Below are 19,124 nucleotides of genomic sequence, written 5' to 3'. Positions count from 1 at the left end.
CTCATGTTTAAACCTCAGCCATTTGCACCATGTTTGTCATAGGTATATATGTATGTATGTAATGCGCTCAAATCGATTGTTGAAAACCTGTCCAAAATATTTGGGTTAGAAATAACGAGCGGTTGCTTCCCTAATGTTGTTGTTGAATTGGGAGGGGGGGCAAGAAAGCGCTGATAAGAGACGCTCAACGGTTGTGACATAATAACGACTGGACACGCGTTGATACGCGGTTGGATAAGCTGCATGCCGAAACTGAGTGACCCTGTCGGAGGAGAGCAAGTGCGCCGAAACCTTTAGTTAGGCCACGTGCAGTTAGCCATATTGAAAAAATAAAAAAGTATTGCCATTCCTCTTGGCAAAGCCTTATTAATATTTGCCTATCATGAGGGTTCGAAGGCCTGTTATAGCTTAAACTGTTCGTCGTAGCTGCGCAAGTCAACCTGCCCTGGCGTCCCGCACATTCCCTTAGCGTCAACAAATATTGTAATAGTTCGGACGCTTGACATGGACTGACCTGGATGTAGATGGATATGTATACAATACAAGCGTCGGTCTATTTTTCGTTCGTACCGATTTCTGCCGTCAACTGTAAAGTTACTCAAGAAAATAAATCGGTAGGCTCAAGAGAACCTTTCAGAAGCAAAGCCCATTTCACAAATTTTCCCCTCCTGATCTGATTTCTAATAAGGTCGGAAGCGTGGGCTGCTACATCGTCGGTGGCTAGCTGATGTGTTACAAGCACAGGCAGGGAAAGGGCGCTGAAAGGCGCTGCTACAAGTTCGGGGGGACATCCCCGCTACTACAAAAAGCATTTGCGTAAACTTTGATTTACGTTTAACACATTTGATATTTGAAGAATCTCTTCAAAGTCAACAACATTTTTTCGTTTCATAACATCGTCCAGCGGGGTCCTTAGGTCCACGTCAGGCTCCGCTTCCGCCGGTCTAGTTTTTCTCCTCTTTAGACCTTCCCACGTTCTGGCATTTTTACAAACTTTACTTTAAACTAAATAAGTATTCATTCTACTTGATGTTCCGTCAAAGGCAAGAAAAAAGAACGTGCTGGGTTAGTCACGTGGTTAAGTTATTGTATGACCGGAGAAATTGTAGATTTTATACCTTGTCTTTATAAATGAAATTATTTCCATTAATATTTATTATTATTATTATTATTATTATTATTATTATTATTATTATTATTATTATTATTAGTATTATTATTATTAGTATTATTATTATTAATAATTCTTGCTTTCGCTGGATTAAAGTCTAGAACAGGAAATATGTTACATCTTAATATGCCGGAAAATGCTCTGACTTTCATCAACAACAAAAACAAAAAACAAACAATCCGGAAACTATAGCACGGGAAAATGTAGTAACATGTACACAACAGTCTACACTATAGACTTTCGTTAAAGTGAGTTGGTAGAACCCGTTACACAAACAATCCGCCACCCTATACTACGCCTTGGATAAACATCTATGTTCGTCTCGCAATGTGTGAGTCATAACTTATTTATTCTTATATAGAAGCCATGATTCAAATCAAAGCAACGAAATTTAAGCAGTATTGGATTGTTTTATTTACTAAGTGTACTAAATTGCATTCCGGAATGAAGTTCCGGCCCAAACAATGAACGGTTTCCCATTTTATAACATCGATGAAATAGCAAGCCTTAAACATTTTCGATAAAGTATTATGCTAATCCAACCTTGCATAAGAAAGTTATAGCGCGGACACTAGAATGTGTACTCTGACCTTAAGCGTCTCGTATGACCTTGACCTTTGAGGTATGGACCCGGGTCAATGTCACTGCATATTGTCGTAATGAGAACAACATTCGTACCAAGTAATATGGTAATCCATCCATGCATTAGGTTAGTTATAGCGCAGACACGAGTATGTGTACTCTGACCTTTAATTTTCTCATGTGACCTTGATCTTTGAGATGGACTTGGGTGAAGGTCACTGCACATCGTCTCAATGAGGACAACATTTGTACCAAGTAATATGGTAATCCATCAATGCATAAGTAAGTTATAGCGCGGACACGAGCATGTGTACTCTGGCCTTTAAATGTTTTGTGTGACCTTGACCTTGGAGGTACGGACCCTGGTCAAGGTCACTGCACATTGTCTCAATGAGGACAACATTTGTACCAAGTAAAATGGTTATCCATCAATGCATAAGTAAGTTATAGCGCGGACACAAGTATGTGCACTCTGACCTTTAAATGCTCGTGTGACCTTGACCTTTGAGGTATGGACCCAAGTAAAGGGGTCACTGCACATCGTCTTAATGAGGACAATATTTGTACCAAGTAATATGGTAATCCATCAATGCATAAGTAAGTTATAGCCCGGACAAGAAATGTTACAGCATGACGGACAGACAGACGGACAGACAGACAGACTGACAGACGGACGAAGTGCATTCCTATAATCCCCTACCCACTCCATAGCGTGGGATTTGACGTAAGCGAAAACTATGATGACAAACATGTTTGTTACAAAAAGTAAATAGAACGGCAGTTCCCAAGTAGCTAAGTGTAGTTCTGTTCAGGACTATTGAATAAAATAAGTTTATCTTGTTTCGAGCTAACAAAAAATATTCTTTCAACACACCTGGACAGTTCCTTGTCGTTACAATTGTGGCCGAATAATTATCGACGTAGTTAGAAACAGTCAATTAATTGAAGAATAATTAAATGTACGAATCATACATAGGTATAGTTATCCACACTTAGAAACTGAAAAACCAGAAATGTGTCAAATAGAAAAACATGCTTTTAAGGTACATTTACTGTATAGGTAATTAACGTAGGTTAAAACATGCGCAATGCATGATTCTAAATGGTCAATTTCAAACAATAATAAGAGTTCCTTTTTTCAACAAAAATTGCAAACACTGAATAAATGCACGAACTGAAGACGTTGACCCCCAAAGTTCATTAATATTATCATTCTGAGAGCTGATATTTATTTTCTGCAGGCATCTGACAGAAATATCTAGTGTGTTTCTCGACGTTAGGTCTCAAGGCAGCAAAATGTCCGATTTTCGCAAGTATTATACTATTCGCTTTAATGTGCGGAGGTAACCTTTCCTCGGGAATTACATAACAAGTTTCATCGTCTAAAGGACTGTTGTCCAGAAAAGCGTGTGTCATAATAATCTTAAAGTGATCTTCATGAAAAAACTTCAGAAATCATCCAAGGTTTTCCATTTCATTTGAAATACCAAAATAGCGTTGTCTAAATTGCCATTAATTTCCTCCGTGTGATTAAAGTCGAACGTTTTATACAATCTGCTTTCCTGACATTTCCTCTGCCATGCATATTGATGATGTGATTAGAGATCTACAATTACCTGCCATTGATTACACCCTCTGATGTGATCCCAAAGGTACCAGGTATCATGTCTTGACACTGGCATAACATTATTACATCTCACAAATGAAACAAGAAGAGTACGAGTTGGGGAAAGAGTGGTAGTAAGGTCAGTTAAAATACTGTTGTTGCAGAGTCAAACTACGTCGGATATTTGATAAAGGTTACGACAGAATTGAAGATGGTCGAGTTCGTTTGGTCATTTGCCTCTTTTAAGCAGACCAGAACGAGTTGAAGTGAGGTAGGCCTGAAAGTGGGAAACTTGTGAAGTACGCTTGTTCTTTAATCCTGGTAAAGTGGTTTTTGTGTCTTCAATTTTACTGCATTGGCAACAAGAACTGTATGCAATTTTTTTAGAACAGTCACCCGGTACGAGTACTGCAGTGCATGCTTACCTTTAGTGTGTTGCATACTCGACTTCCGATCTCGATCGTAATGAAACTGAGAGGAACAGGTTTGTTGATTTGGTTCAAATTGCGTTCGAAAGCTTGAAAGGATGGGCCGGATTCATTTTCGTCCGAAAGAGCATTTCATGGCGTGAAAGTGGAAGAAGGAGAAAGAAAAGTTCGGCAATAGCTGAGATCTGCATGGACTTTTATTTTAAAATTGGGCAAGCTCGTGTTTGTGTCTTCTGTCCTTTCGTTGTTCTCGAGCAAGTTAAATGCATATATTGTTAACATGCGCAATATATGTTGCACCAGAGATAATTCTGACGGCATCGTGTTGTTTTTTCTCAAGTTCTTTTTCGTACTCGACACTGTTGCTTGCGCTGAAAAAATGAGAGCTATTTAAGAACAAAGTGCTCACAGTATACATGTTGTTTACAAATGTTAGGCCTGTAAATCAGACCTTTACCTTACGAACCTTCAACGTTATTAAATTGCAACCCTTTATATTAACCAATGCACGCGTATATCTTAAAGGTATAAGACGGTGTATTACAATCACATTTTCTTTAAAACTTACATCTACACATCTACGCGAGAAGTTGTACAAGAGCCCGCGACACTACGTGTTGAACCTGACGCAGACTGACTGGCACGTGACACTTTTGTACGTGATGGCGGCCGCCTAGCAACTGTCTACGACCTGTCAATTATCCCCGACCTAAACTTGTCTTCCGCGCACTCTGGGTCAGTGCGTTAAATTGTTCGGATATTGCAATCATCGTTAAGAGAGTTTAATATGTTATAGTTATATTTACTACTATAATTAGTTAAGTATCACTTAAACTGAACACTATTGAAGTATTGATCTTTTCTACACCCTAGAACAAATGGCCTGGTCTGGATAGGACACATCTTGAGGACAGCTACCTAGGATTGGGATTTCCAGGAAGATAAGGTCATGTGGTTCAACTGGATCCCAGATCAAATAACCAGTGATGACAAAACCGTAAGTCAATGCGTGTCGGCGTCCGTTGACAGATCGTATTATTGGCACGTCATATCATGTGACAAGGAGCTTCCACATCTCTGTCAGTTTAAACAAGGTCAGTGGCCGAGCGTACATACCGCATCTAAACATAATGTAGACAGCCATTGGTAATAATTGCAATGCAAAACAAGTTATTGAACATTGAATATGTTATCATCTAACCTTTAAAGAAATAAATATTCTAAATATTCTTAAAATGGACAATGGACGAGAGTAAAAAATATCCAATCAACAGTGCAAGAAGTTTGCTTTCGTTAGCGTCCGGATAGCAAGTTTTTGTGTTAGAAACATTTCAGAACACTAGTTGACTAAAATGGCATTAATCTAATGATTTTTATATCACCTTATTTCTGTATAAAATTTATTATTAATATTTGTGATGTTCCTACAAAATATACAATGAATGTTCTTTTGCAAGCTGGTTCGTGCCGGTTTGAGCCGTATCCCAACATGACCATAACGGCCCACAATTACGTGTATCTAAACCAGAAAACCGCCACCCAGTGCATGCAAGTCTGCACACAGGAAGTGGTGAGGTTCATGAATATAACGATCATTCAATCATCATCATCATCATCATCATCATCATCATCATCATCGTCATCATCATCATCATCATCAGCAGCAGCAGCAGCAGCAGCAGCAGCAGCAGCAGCAGCAGCAGCAGAGCAGCAGCAGCAGAAGCAGCAGCATCGTCGTCGTCGTCGTCGTCTTCGTTGTTGTCGTCTTCATCATCATTATTTTCATCATCATCATCATCATCATCATCATCATCATCATCATCATCATCATCATCACATTCTTTTTGGTAGTTTGGATATTACGAAACAGCAATTATTGCTTTGACGCACTGCATCCTTCAGTAAACAAATTCATTTCAAACCTGAATGTGTATCGTAGGATCGTTTGTAGACAAATAATAAAAATAACTTTTCAGAACCTAATACATGACATTTCACACTGAAAAAGTATTTAAACTTTACTTTAGGGCTACACATGCCAGTCGTTTGACTTCCGGCCTAATGACGGCCGTTTCCAGTTCAACAGTGGAAATAGGTGGACCCTGCACCAATACTATATGTTCACTTCCGGCTGGGTGTACTACCATCGCACGTGTAACTCGGGTACGTCTCTTTATAATTGGCTGGCCTTAATAAGTTCGAGTTAAAATTAGCAGCTCCTGCGTTTTTGAGCCATTCCAAACCTTAGCATATGCCCTGTACTACATTCTGATAAGGAGAAACCTTTCGTCAGTCAAAACAATATGACTTAATATGTTGAATGTGTGGAACGTAATTTTAGTATCTAATAATCTTTCAGATGTTTTCATCTAGGCTAAAACACTTATTCAATGTCCTTTTTAGCCGAGGTGTACGGGGAGCTCAATCTGATCCCTAGCACGACTCTGGTGAGCAGCAACGTCAAGAGCTCCAGCTTCATTCACACTTCCACGTCTTATATAGGTATGCACATACACTACATGTCATGTCGGTAAAATCCGTCACCGTTCGGTGTGGATTTCGTCAATAATCAGACATTTGATGCTGGATGTAGTTGATGTACCTACGAACACCTTGAGGGCCAAGAACATATGCTTATACATTAGGAATATTGATGATTTAATCATACTAACTCAAATAATAGTGATTCTTTACAAAACATATCGTATTCGTAGAACCTTCGAAACATATTCTACTGATAACGGCAAAATACAGAAAGCCTTCCCTCATAAGTCACCCTGTTATTTACAAATGAAAAGTTTAAAGTCACGCTCCAAATCCATGTGTAATCTGATTGTAATCAGGTTTTTACATGACTTCTTAAATGTATTTTACTGATAATCGCAAAATACAGAACACCTTCCCTCATTAGTAAACCTGTTTTTAACAAATTTTAAGTTTTAAAGTCACGATGTAAATCCATGCGTAATCTGGAGTAGGATTTAATAAGAGTTCTTTCGTTTGACTAGGATAATGTTTCCTTTAAATAAACCTTTAATTATTCTGATATAATCGCTGTATTCAATCGTTCTTTGTCTTTTTCTGTTATTTCAGAATCGTCGTTCGAGAATCGCCTTACGTTTTACGAGACCAAAGAGGTACTATTAACTCAATACCAAACTTTGACACTTGACATCTTACGATAACACGTGACGTCACATCTACTCATGACCTGACACAGACTTATTGTCCTACATTTACACGTGACGTCATCACGTGACGTATTTGTTACGAGGAATGTTTATGTTACCTACAATGTGACAGAGACACAGACGATCTGGCAGACGTCAAACACGACGATAGTTGCCACGTCGACGCATGTCATAACGTGGACCCCAGTGGTTGCAAACTTCTCAATAAGCAATGAAACTGATCCTGTTCAGGAGCTGGAAGAAATAACAGAGCAAACCAAAGAGAGACAGAAAATCCTTAAAAAGGTCAGCGCCAAGGATAAACGCCCTTCAGCAAAGTACATGGGCTATGTCGCAATAATATTTCGCACATGCGTGATCGGCTCATTGGTTTTCTTCGATATGTTGACAATATGTCAGAAGTGTTCGGAGCGGAAAAAGAAAAGGAAAGGGAATCAGAGGTCAAGGCGTGGTGTAAATATTGAGGACCAACCAACTAAACCAGTCACTCCGACAATTGACTGGGCAAAGCTGAAAGCAAACTGTGATAAAAAGCGAGAAGAAGCGGTTCAAAAACGATCAAAAGAGCCGATGTGTTCTGCAAATGTAATTGACGACAAGAAAACTGAAGTAACGCTTAAAGGTGTGAGGAAACGTTTCCACTGTAGTGAATGGTGGTACTTAAATGACACCGGAAAGCACAGTTCTAGTAGGTCATAATGGAATTGTAAAACTAAAAGGAGTTAACAATAAAAATATCCAAGATCAAAATGAAGAAACAAATGACTGTTTGGTTACGGCGGCAGAGATCCCAGAGACGAAACAAAGGAGTAAACTTCACTGGCATTCCAAACATTGGAATATGGATGAATTGGAAACTGAGAACAGCGAAGCCGCCATTGCCGATGTTTTTCAGAAAAGAAAAATGACTACATGTTAGATTCCAATGACTCAAAAAGTGGATATACTATGGGAACTAGCGTGGACGTTCCCAACTCGACTTACTTTTAATGCTGTTATCTATCTTACATTATCAAGTCAAGGCAAGTATACTTTATTGAATGTCACAGGTCCTCTTTTTGCGGCAACATGAGCAACGCATATACACAAAACAGTATGCTAGAAGTACACTACAATCGAATCTATGTGATTTGGCGATGTTAATAAAGTATAAATAAGAAATTGCTAACAATACAGATGTAGAGCAAAACAAATGAAATGGAATTATTCTAAATGTAAACATCCATATATATTTTAATGTGTATATGCAGTTTATCGAGTAGGAAAAAACAGTTTACGATAAGTATTGTTAATTATTTGTGTATGTATTTAGTTGTTTGGAAGTTTCGAGGTTACGTGTGTTTAATAGAGTTTTTAATGTGTAGTGCAAAACAATGTTATGGTTTCTATATGTTTAAATTGCTTATGGTTACCATGCGTTGAGATTAAATGATTTTTTCGAGATGTTTGAAAAATATAGCAACTATACGTAGGAGTTAACAATTGTTTGTTTGCTTCGACTATTAATACTTAATACTTCTGGGCACGACAGGAAATGATATCGCTTTACAATTATTACATTTCCTTTGGCTCAAGTCAATATATATGCAAAAAGCTACAGAAACATGCTAAGTAGCAAAAATGTCTTTATCTTCCTGTTTCAACTGGAAACTGATGAGTTTCTGTCATTAGGATCATTAAGGAGAGGTTTAGTTAAAATTGGCCTTGAACTTGTTTGTAAATAAATCCTTTAGATAAATTGATAATTGATGTTTGCCGAGTTTGTATAAATTGATCAATTAATATTTGACTAGTTTGTCGATTACTTTTGGAGTATGTGCACTTGCGTCGCTCCATTCATATGAATGACCAGTTACATCCAAAATTGATTTGACATGTTTATACCATTTGAGATTGTTTTTGTGTTGGAGTTGTATCACTCAAAACTCAGTTTGTCATCATTACCTGTGATTATTGTTCTCCTGAAATTAATCTTTTTTTTTTATTCAATTTGAATTTCAATAAGATATCTGCTGGTTTAGCCATAAAGCATGAATGACTGTGCAATTTATTTGGTTTAAGTTAGTCTGAGCAAAAACAGACTGATGCACTTTTTCGATCACACTCAGGTTATCATACCCTCATATTTCAAAAGGTCATTTGTTTAATTTCATTGAAAGTTCCCTTATATAATTGCTTGATGCAAACTAGTAGATGGGGGACATAAATGAAATCCTGTGTTTGTCCCTGCTTGTCCTCGATTTGATCAGCTGTGATCAGCTGTGAATCAATCACATGATTTGCATACCATTCTGCGGAACACAATTTGTACATGTACCTGTTTCTGTAAGGTGAAATTCGCCTACACGTACGAATTACTGAATTTCTGTGTCTACGTCGAAGATTGGAGCAAATATTTTATGTCACATTTATTGTGATTTCGACACATACTAAAAGAGCATGAGTCAGCTGTGAATCAAATACATGATTCATATACAATTCTGAGTTTGTTTACATATTTAAATTGAGGGTTTTCGAGACACAACTTGTACATGTACCTGTCCTTGTAAAGTGTAATTCGCCTAAACGTACGCGTTACTGAATTTCTGTGTCTATGTCGCGGATTTGAAAAACTAGCGTTTATCTCATTCATTGTAACTTTGTCACATACTAAACCGGGCTGAGTCTCGTAATTACAGTTATTAGAAACATTAAGTCATTTTGAAGGAGCTTATGGATATGTGTACAACGTATCTTGTGACTATGTCTGTAGTTTTCATTGTTCACAGTATACATAACTAAATGAGAAGTGAAGAGAACATACGAAGAAAAGTATACCTGTTACGTACAAGTTATGTATTGCAATTTCTCTACTTAAAGTGACACTCTTATTCAAAATCAATACATACACGTGTATTACAAACATAAATTTTGACTGATAAACCTTTAACTACATACTAAATAATGCATTCATAGAAAATAATTGTTACTGATAACAAGATTGTAACCGTGTATTTTATAGCAGAAAGCGCAAAAATATTATACCATTGGTGAATGCTAAAAGATTTACTGTGTTCTACTATTACAAGTCTCATATGGTACAAGTACTGTGTTTTATGCTCATTTCTTTCCAATTAAACTCGGTATCCATCATATGAAACATTGTTTTCGACATTAATTCACTCTTTTTGGAATATTAAAACAAAATTATTAATTGTGGTAAATCTTATCTGGGAGTAAGAGTGCATCTTTAACGTTCAAAATCGTCTTATAGGTTTTCCTCTTTTTCATATAATCGTTTTGTTACATTTCGTGTGAATTACCAATACATTACCAATACACTCCTCATTACGGTATAACTTGGATAACATCGTAAATTGCTACTCGCTAGTGTATGTTGCCTGCTGTTTTTCGAAATAAATATTGCAAAGCATTGGATTAATGATCAGGCATGTATTCTTAATCTTGCTTTATCATCAAGACTGTAACATGCAATACTCAAGTTTATTGCGGTTGTCGACAACACCCGTCTGATTTATAGTTGAATGCAACCATGTTTCTTTTTCTGTTTTCAAATTAAAGAGTAGTTTGTTAAGCTTCTACAAGTATCAATGTCTGCAAAACTATACAATTAATTAGGTTTGCATGAAAAACGCCAATTTGGTATGATTTAAACTATCTTTACACGGACTGTTTTCAAAGGTATCATGCAATAATGTAACAGGAAAAATATGGCACATACGCTTTAATTCAATAAATGATTTACACAAAAAATGAAATATCAAATAAAATGTTCGGCATGCAGGGTCAGAAAAAATGATCTCGCCATTTATTCGATTCTCCACACCATTATATTAGGTACTCTGACAGGTTCGTGGCTTTGGTTTTGTCATCCATGGAATATCGTACTCGTTTACACTAATTTAGTATCACATATGGATGCATTTAATGATCAATGTTTAAAAGTCCATACTTATTTATAAACAAGCTAGGGATATTCGGTTACCTGCGGGATCTTGTAGATGTAGATTATTGGTTTAGCGATTATATTACTTTCGTTTATTAGCTATCTGAAGTGTTTATAAGCAGCACTTGTCTTATTGTCAAATGATAATACTGTATTTACAAATGTGTGGATAAAATAAGTTATCATATAACTCTTTTCCTGATTAAAATAAACAATCCACATATGATTTTAAGCAATAATATGGTCTCTGTTTTCTTTAGGTGATGCAGAACCAGTTTTGTTTTGTTTTCCAACGAAAATCGTTTATAACATTATCGTTATTGTGATCACACCACATACTAACTTTCCAAAAACTAGCATGCATACGTGATTATATTTCACAGGATTCAGCATTCTGAACACATCGGCCATTATCCAACAAAATTGACCTCGGAAATAATACGGGATGTCAGAAAACAGTCCATCATGGATGGCCAACCAAGGAGAAGTTCAAACAACAAGGCGATATGTTAGACAAAAACAGAATGAGGAGCTAACTATTACTACTTATTTGTGTGTAAGTGTTATTTATTATACTTGATATGTTTTTTTGAATTATAAAATGGTACAAAAATGGTTCTAATGAGGAAAAAAATAAATGGATATGTTATTTAACTTCAGTAGGTGGGGTGATCTGCCTGAGATAGTAAATATGTATTTCTCCAGTGTCCAGTGGCAAATATTACGAACACAAATGCTTCATTCAATTTCTTTTAAAACATATAAGTCTGAATATGACTGTTCATATATTGATAATATGTTTGACTTTCTTAAATTGTAAACTCAGTATATTTATAAACTTCATTATTTATTACAACTTATGCTAGATGGCTCAAACCACAGAAATATGATTTATAATATGCTTATACACTTCATTATTTATTATACGATGTTCAAACCACAGACATTTAGCTGATAGCTCCTTCTCTCGGAATGACATATATAGTAAAGTATATGTATTCATCATCATTGTAGTGTGTGTCCATAACAATATGCTGCCATGTTGGCATAATTGGTTGCCGGTTTACTGACATAGCTCTCTAACTAATGCAGTGTTATACTAGTGGCCCGGCTGTAATCGGTTTGAACAGGTCACAAAGCACAAATCTCTTTCAACGATGAATTCTATTATATCAACTGGTGGTTTCTCATGGCCTCAGAAAAAGACATCAGTACTCGTTTCCATCCAGCAAACGGATTTGAGAGTGGTTCTATAAACGTTCAGTCTCGTTTTACTGACCGTTCCAAGGCGGTACCTAACAATCCTTGATAAACATACCTAGTTTTTTATTTATAGAATGTATGCACTGTACTGTTTGTGGAGTTTTGTGATGTTCTTTAATGTTTATTGTTTGTGATTTGTTTTTGTGTTCTATGTCTTTGGCGTTTTCCCAGTGCTATTAAACAGGGTTTATGTTAAAACATTTTGCTACTGAGCTTGTTTCTGTAGTTTTTCACATAAGTATCGTAATCCAACTATAATAATTTGGCATAAGCTAAAATGTTAGCTGCAACTTTACCAGTTTTGTTGATTTGTTTTGCTATCAGTCAGAAAGTAATTGCAACCAATATTTATTTTCTTTATTTTTAACTACAATAAAAGCTAATAATATCGAACTGTATTAAGTTGTAAGATTGCATTTGTACGTTTGTGTGTTAATAAATATAACAGATTTAGAATAATCCCTTAATTAGGATAAAGTTTAATTTAACATAAAGTGGCATGAGATTTTACAGCGCGAATCATATTATTATTTGAAGGTCTGTTAAAAAAATATACCTGCAGGTACCACACTGTTCGGACTAGTTCCAGCTGCGATCAGCAAATATTCGACAATAAGCCAACGATGACAATGACCAAATTATAGTATGGGTGATATTCAATATTGGACTATTGGACTTTATGGATCTAAAATAGAAGTAGCCAATCGGATTATGTTGTTTGAATAACCAACATATACAATTATGAATTCAATAAAGTATGACCACAGGACTACTGTACCAGCAACAAGTATGTTCATGTTTATTTGTAACATTTGTGTTGTTCACATTAATTCAAGAGCGACACAACTCGGAGAAAAAATAAGTTCCTGGCACACAAACTCAAAAAAGAAGGCATTTTATCCCTTTGCAGGATTGACTCCGCATACACTCGTTGAAACCGAACCTCCTGTCTCGGTAATGGGACTAAGCTTGTATATGATTGAGGTGCGATGAATGTATGGGACAAGGCTGGTGTAATATGGGTATGTAGGCTGATTACACAATGAACATTCAGGAGAGCCGGTGGATGTATGGGACGAAGCTGGTGTATGATGGGTATGCAGGCTGATCACACGACGCACATACATAAGAGGCTGTGGATGTATGGGACGAGGCTGGTGTATGATAGGTGCGCAGGCTGATCACACAATGAACATTCAGGAGTGGTAGTGGATGTATGGGACGAGGCTGGTGTATGATGGGTAATCAGGCTGATCACACACCGCACATTCAGGAGAGGTGGTGGATTTATGGGACGAAACTGGTGTATGATGGATATGCAGGCTGATCACGCAACGTACATACAGAAGAGGCGGGGGATGTATGGGACGATGTTGGTGTATGATTGATATGCAGGCTTATCATACAATGAACATTCACGAGAGGCGTCGAATGTATGGGACGAAGCAGGTGTATGATTGATATGCAAGCTGATCACATAATGAACATTCAGGAGTGGTGGTGGATGTATGCGACGAAGCTAGTGTATGGTGGGTACGCAGGCTGATCACACAACGCATGTACATACAGGATAAGCGCCGGGTGTATACTCATAGCCGCCATCTTAGCCGATTTTCGACCTAAATGAACTCAAGACAACACCACTACTTCGCGACAGCGCCAACACTAGATCAACAGCGTCACCATTTTTATGAATATGAATATATTTCCTGTTATAAAATATGCTTATTAGGTTTGTTGTGTTTCGGCGTAAGTTCTAAACATAACAGTAATATCATAACTAGTAGTAATATATTCGAGTGTCAGAATGTTCAAACGGTGTGTGTAAGCAACGAAGTGTTCTTAAAATGATAGAAGATCTCTAAATATGCACAATTCCGATTCGGGTGAAAAGCTTCTAGCACCACAGTTTTCACAATACTGAAATGAAATCGTAGCCAACCTGCAGTTAAAGTGGACACTTACATGGTACTACATTCTCCCATTTTCGAAATATGTCCGTTTAATAAGACTATCAAATAAAATACAAACACACTCACGTGTGTAAAAGTAAAACAAGCGTCAGCAGCACCACGGAAGTTTCAGGCTTTTCTTTGCACCACCGATAAATGGTGAGGCTGGTTTTTAGTGGCCGTAGTGGAGGTGCTTAACACAAACATATCTATGTATTTCTATATTTACCATAGTCGTCAACCGGTTACGTTGGTAGAGCAAACAATAGTGTGAGTTTAGCAAAATAAATGACGTGCACACTCTCTGTATTATTTTTTACCACATAATAAGTTTCATATTAAGTGTTGTATTTCTACAAACACATTAATCTCTCTATTGCCGACCAACCATATACTTAGTTCCATACTCAGTGTGGTATTTCCAGCCATTAATAACCCTATTGCCATCCATCCACATACTAAGTTACATACTTAGTATTGCATTTTCACATACTCATTTATTTACGTATTGCTTTGGTTTGGATTTTTATCAGGAAAGTGCTATTATATTAACATTAACCGAAAGGTTTAAAATGCGACGTGCATTGATCATCGAGTCGCATGTCATTGTTTTTACGTGTTTGGTCCTGTGGTATACTGCTGTCTCTTAGCCTGCCGTCAAATAGGCCCGAAATCCACTTGAACCTGGAGATTCGACTTTGATTGCACTGCACAGATTCGGGAGACAATCTAATAATTAAGCTTTTTTTACAGTAAGTAATATAAATGGAAGACCTCGAAATATGGACAACATTGACATTTTGTAAAGTTTTCTATTCAAAAGTTCTTGCACATTTTCGGAAAACACTTTCTTCATTGGCTTAACACATGGTGAATTGAGAAGTTTACAGTATTGTCTCCCCACATGAATCAAAATTTTCTACCTTTGAACATTTGAACTTCATTTATTATTGAATAATATTCTAAAACATTCAGTAATTTTTACCACAAACGGATGCTTCGGATGCCATTACAGAATTTCTAGCAGTACAACAATTATGACGCGAGTTCTTTCTGTTGTTAAATTCGTTTTTCTGTTCAATTTGCTTTTATGTCTCAGTTTCAGTCCTGATGATAACCTCAAGAAACACATAATGCAATCCTTATAAACAATGGGTTTTCCCAGACGTGTTTTAACATGGCTGTGACAAACATTTGTCTTGTTAAAAAAAGATTTAGTATGTTAAAATTGGAATTCTGAATCCAATTGAAATATCGGCTTAATTAACTTTAACACCGTTTAGAAGCTTTCAATAAGCTTTCCCTATTGACTGACGAAGAGCGGTCCAGAAGATGGCCGCTTACGGTTGAAACCTATGTCCTAATTGCAGAGCGTATATAAGAATATAATCTTAATTAAATTGTTAGAAATCTGATGCCAGCCACTGCTAAGTAAATCTATATCCCTGTATACAAACTATGCATACGAATATACTATTTATTATAGGATCAGTAGTTGACAACAACTGCTTAAGGGCTCGGTATTTTAATGTCAAGATTGATTTTGTTTGAAAACATTTCTACTCACAAATACTCAAAAACAAACATAAAAATAACGCACACACCCGAGAAAATACACACATTCTGTACATTCTAAGAGGTATATATGTCTTTGAACGCAACAATAACACTAACAAAAACAACAGTAACAACAACAACAAAATAAAACATAGGGCGTATATACCATGGTATTTAACATAACAATACATTTTAACATAGATAAGAAGAATCATTTATTTATAAATAACATGCTCGTTATTATGGCATTATAATATATTGTAACTGTTGTTGAAAAATGATATATGCATATTAACATAGATATACTGTAATTTGTTTGAATAGCAGATGTGACAGGAATAAATTACTTACTTACATACTTACTTACTTACTTTCTTAATTGCACTAGCTAAAACCTACCTACTTACTTACTTACTTACTTACTTACTTACTTACTTACTTACTTACTTACTTACTTACTTACTTACTTACTTACTTACTTACTTACTACTTACTTACTTACTTAATTACTTACTTACTTACTTACTAAAACCTCTGTGTATAAAAGCCACAAAAACTTTTCAAAATGCAATTAATTAGAAAATTGAACTTCCTAGGGCACGAATTATTCTGACCTGACAACATTTTGTTTGTACAAAAAAGCGTATTGTTATTTATAATAATTCCTCAACTACATGTACACATCGGAATTATACAAATACACTACACGAAATTTTGAAATATACCTTTAACTATATAAATAGTTGGTTATTAATTGAAATATTTCGGAACATTTATAAGTTCCCACAATTCATACATTTATACAAATCATTCATTCACACATTCTTTACAGTAGACGGAAGATTTTCTAATCAAAATATCATTTAGAAATCAGCTTCCCAGAATAACACAAAATGCACATTCTAGTCTAGTAATGCTGTTTGGATCATAGTTTGTAATCCATTTAAGATATTATTATGAACCTCACCAATGCCAATACGTGAAGCAATGTCGAGTCCAGCAAAGTGTCCAGTTATGCCCCGTAGTCATTTTTCCTCTTACCCGTTTCAAAAACGCGTCATCAGGGTAGCCAATTCTGCAAAAACATGACTCTATGGTGTTAACCGCTTTTTACAGTTCAGACTTTCCTTCTGATCATTGGTCTTTGGTTTAATTCAAGTTTCTTTAGAAAGTGAAAGTCCTCATAAAAGTTCACTGTTTCTAGAACATTTTAAAAACTAAGATTTAATTCATTTTTTTTTTATATTTTGCATTAAGTTATATTTTATCAACTACATGACAATTACGCCTGTGAAACTGATATACTGTAAGCTAAATACGCACACATAACATATAATATAGTAATACAGACATATTTAAGTTTAATTATTTTTTGCCTTTAAATTACAAACCAATGGCTTTCGACAGACAAAAAAAGGCTTTTCGGATTTTTAACGGGCGGTACCTCGGATGTAATTGATTCAATTAAGTATAATCTTGCGCGGGCACCTCTGCACTTAGATTATACATCATTATTTTTGTTTGTTTATAATTAGAATTAGTAACGTAGTAACGTAGCAATCCGGTCTGGATGGAAAAACTAATTTTGTGTCTTTAATCAAAGGGAATTGACTCTGGTCTTACTGTTCGTATGTAGAATAATATTGTGTGTTGCTTTACAAACTAAATGGTTTGAAGTTTAATAATTTCTATTTATGAAATATATATATTTACTGTTGTCACAGCTTTACACTAGATTACACAATTACTATTGTTTTATTGATCAAATCTAGGCATGTGGGTATACAATCACACCAGGGTTTTACACAACTGAATTAAAGTTTATCAATTACATAGAAATGTAATACAATAACACTGTTTGATACTGAATAAATCCGACGATACATGCGTGTGCACCACCACACTATTATTATTTCACATTTCATATCAGCTACAGTAATTTGTAATTGTTTTCTTTATAGTACGGGTCCGTAAGCACAAATATAAGCTTTTTAATTAATCAAAGGGCTTTAACTTTGTGTGTTACTGTCCCGACCTAAACGAAATTTGAGCGAGCATCCCCATATTTATACTGGACACATTCGCAATATGTGACAAAAGTGCATTGACTCGTTAAAAGGGTATACGAAATAAAAAGGGACAATGGATGCCTGTTCAATCTTTGGATCTTTTTTGTGACATTGACTTTGAGCTAGCTTTTTTCTTACAATTACAATTCGTAGAGTAGAACTAAGTAGTGACTAACATCTCACTGAAAGATTTAAACGAATGTAGGAGAGTGTTAGAGAAATTAAAGAGTTGCGTAATAATTTATCCTCTGAATGAAGGACTATAACACTTACCGTTCACGGCATAGCTATAGTCAAGGCTAATTATTTGATTCATTAAGCAAATTAAATCAAATATATAGAAATTAGATCGCGAAATCACAAAATAAAATATGTTTTGACAATGCTGCTTTACTTTTTTAGGTTTTAGTGCCTTAAGTGAGAAATTGTGCTTATCAATGAAACACATTAATGTTAAATATTTACCTGGTTTCATTTCTGCTTCTACTTTCTTAAATGCCTGAAACAAATTTATTCAGTAGATATGACAATTTTGCATTGTGGATTTTATTCATTGAAATTTCATGACATCCGAGTATATTGGGTAAACTAATTTATTAACATTTATTCAAACCCTGAAAACACAATAACTGCATTGATCTAATGAAATTAGTGTAAGTTGCAATGATATAAGCAAACAAAAGAATCGTTGACAAGTTGGGAATTACCATACCTGAAATGTGTTTTCCTCTGTCTGATATACGACAATTTTTATAACTTCCAAATGACAGCTGTCGCCATGAAATTGTACAAAGTCACAAACAGCTAGGTATATGGCCGTTGCTGCATCCCTTGGTTTATAACCCAGATAGCCAGTTCCAAGTGCCGGCAGAGCAATGGAATTGCAGCTCATTCTATTTGCTTTATTCAACAGCAGTCGAACTGTTGCTCGCATCTTCTGTAAAGGAATAAATAGGGTAAAACAACAGTTATTTGTGTGTGTGACTTTTTTTATTTTAAATAATAATAAGGCAGTTAGTTTAGATTTTTTGAAAAACGTTTCAAACCCTATTTTAAACACAGGTTTCGAGTAAGGATATGTGCAGCCTACCTTTTTAATTTAAATACCGGATCTTTTATACGAGTCATATTTTATATGCACACTTAAAATATCAGGTTTATAAGATCAAGGTTGAAAATGGTATTGAAAACTGTTAAGCTAGTTAGTTTACTTATTATCTAGTTTTTGAATTTAATTTTTGACGACGGCTTGTACACTCAACATAGGTACTATATGGCCATTGTTTTGTTTAAAAACCTATAATGTTTGCCGTGAAAGTAAAATGTGATTTTAACTTGGTGCAAAATCAGAATAACCCT

General features: G+C 35.7%; 1 long non-coding RNA gene across 1 annotated transcript; it reads right to left on the bottom strand.

Annotated features, from left to right (window-relative positions):
• Positions 1–16,696: 16,696 nt before the first annotated feature.
• Positions 16,697–18,609, bottom strand: LOC128211232 (uncharacterized). Its single transcript, XR_008257243.1, has 3 exons — positions 18,478–18,609; positions 18,231–18,264; positions 16,697–16,771 (listed from the first exon to the last, which is right to left on the bottom strand). It is a non-coding gene; the product is annotated as an uncharacterized LOC128211232 (long non-coding RNA).
• Between the last annotated feature and the right edge of the window lie 515 nt (positions 18,610–19,124).

The sequence above is a fragment of the Mya arenaria genome, chromosome 12 (assembly GCF_026914265.1).
Source record: "Mya arenaria isolate MELC-2E11 chromosome 12, ASM2691426v1".
In the NCBI taxonomy this organism is placed as follows: domain Eukaryota; kingdom Metazoa; phylum Mollusca; class Bivalvia; order Myida; family Myidae; genus Mya; species Mya arenaria.
Note: the sequence above shows the minus strand (reverse complement) of the source record. Positions and strands in the feature narration are given on the sequence as shown.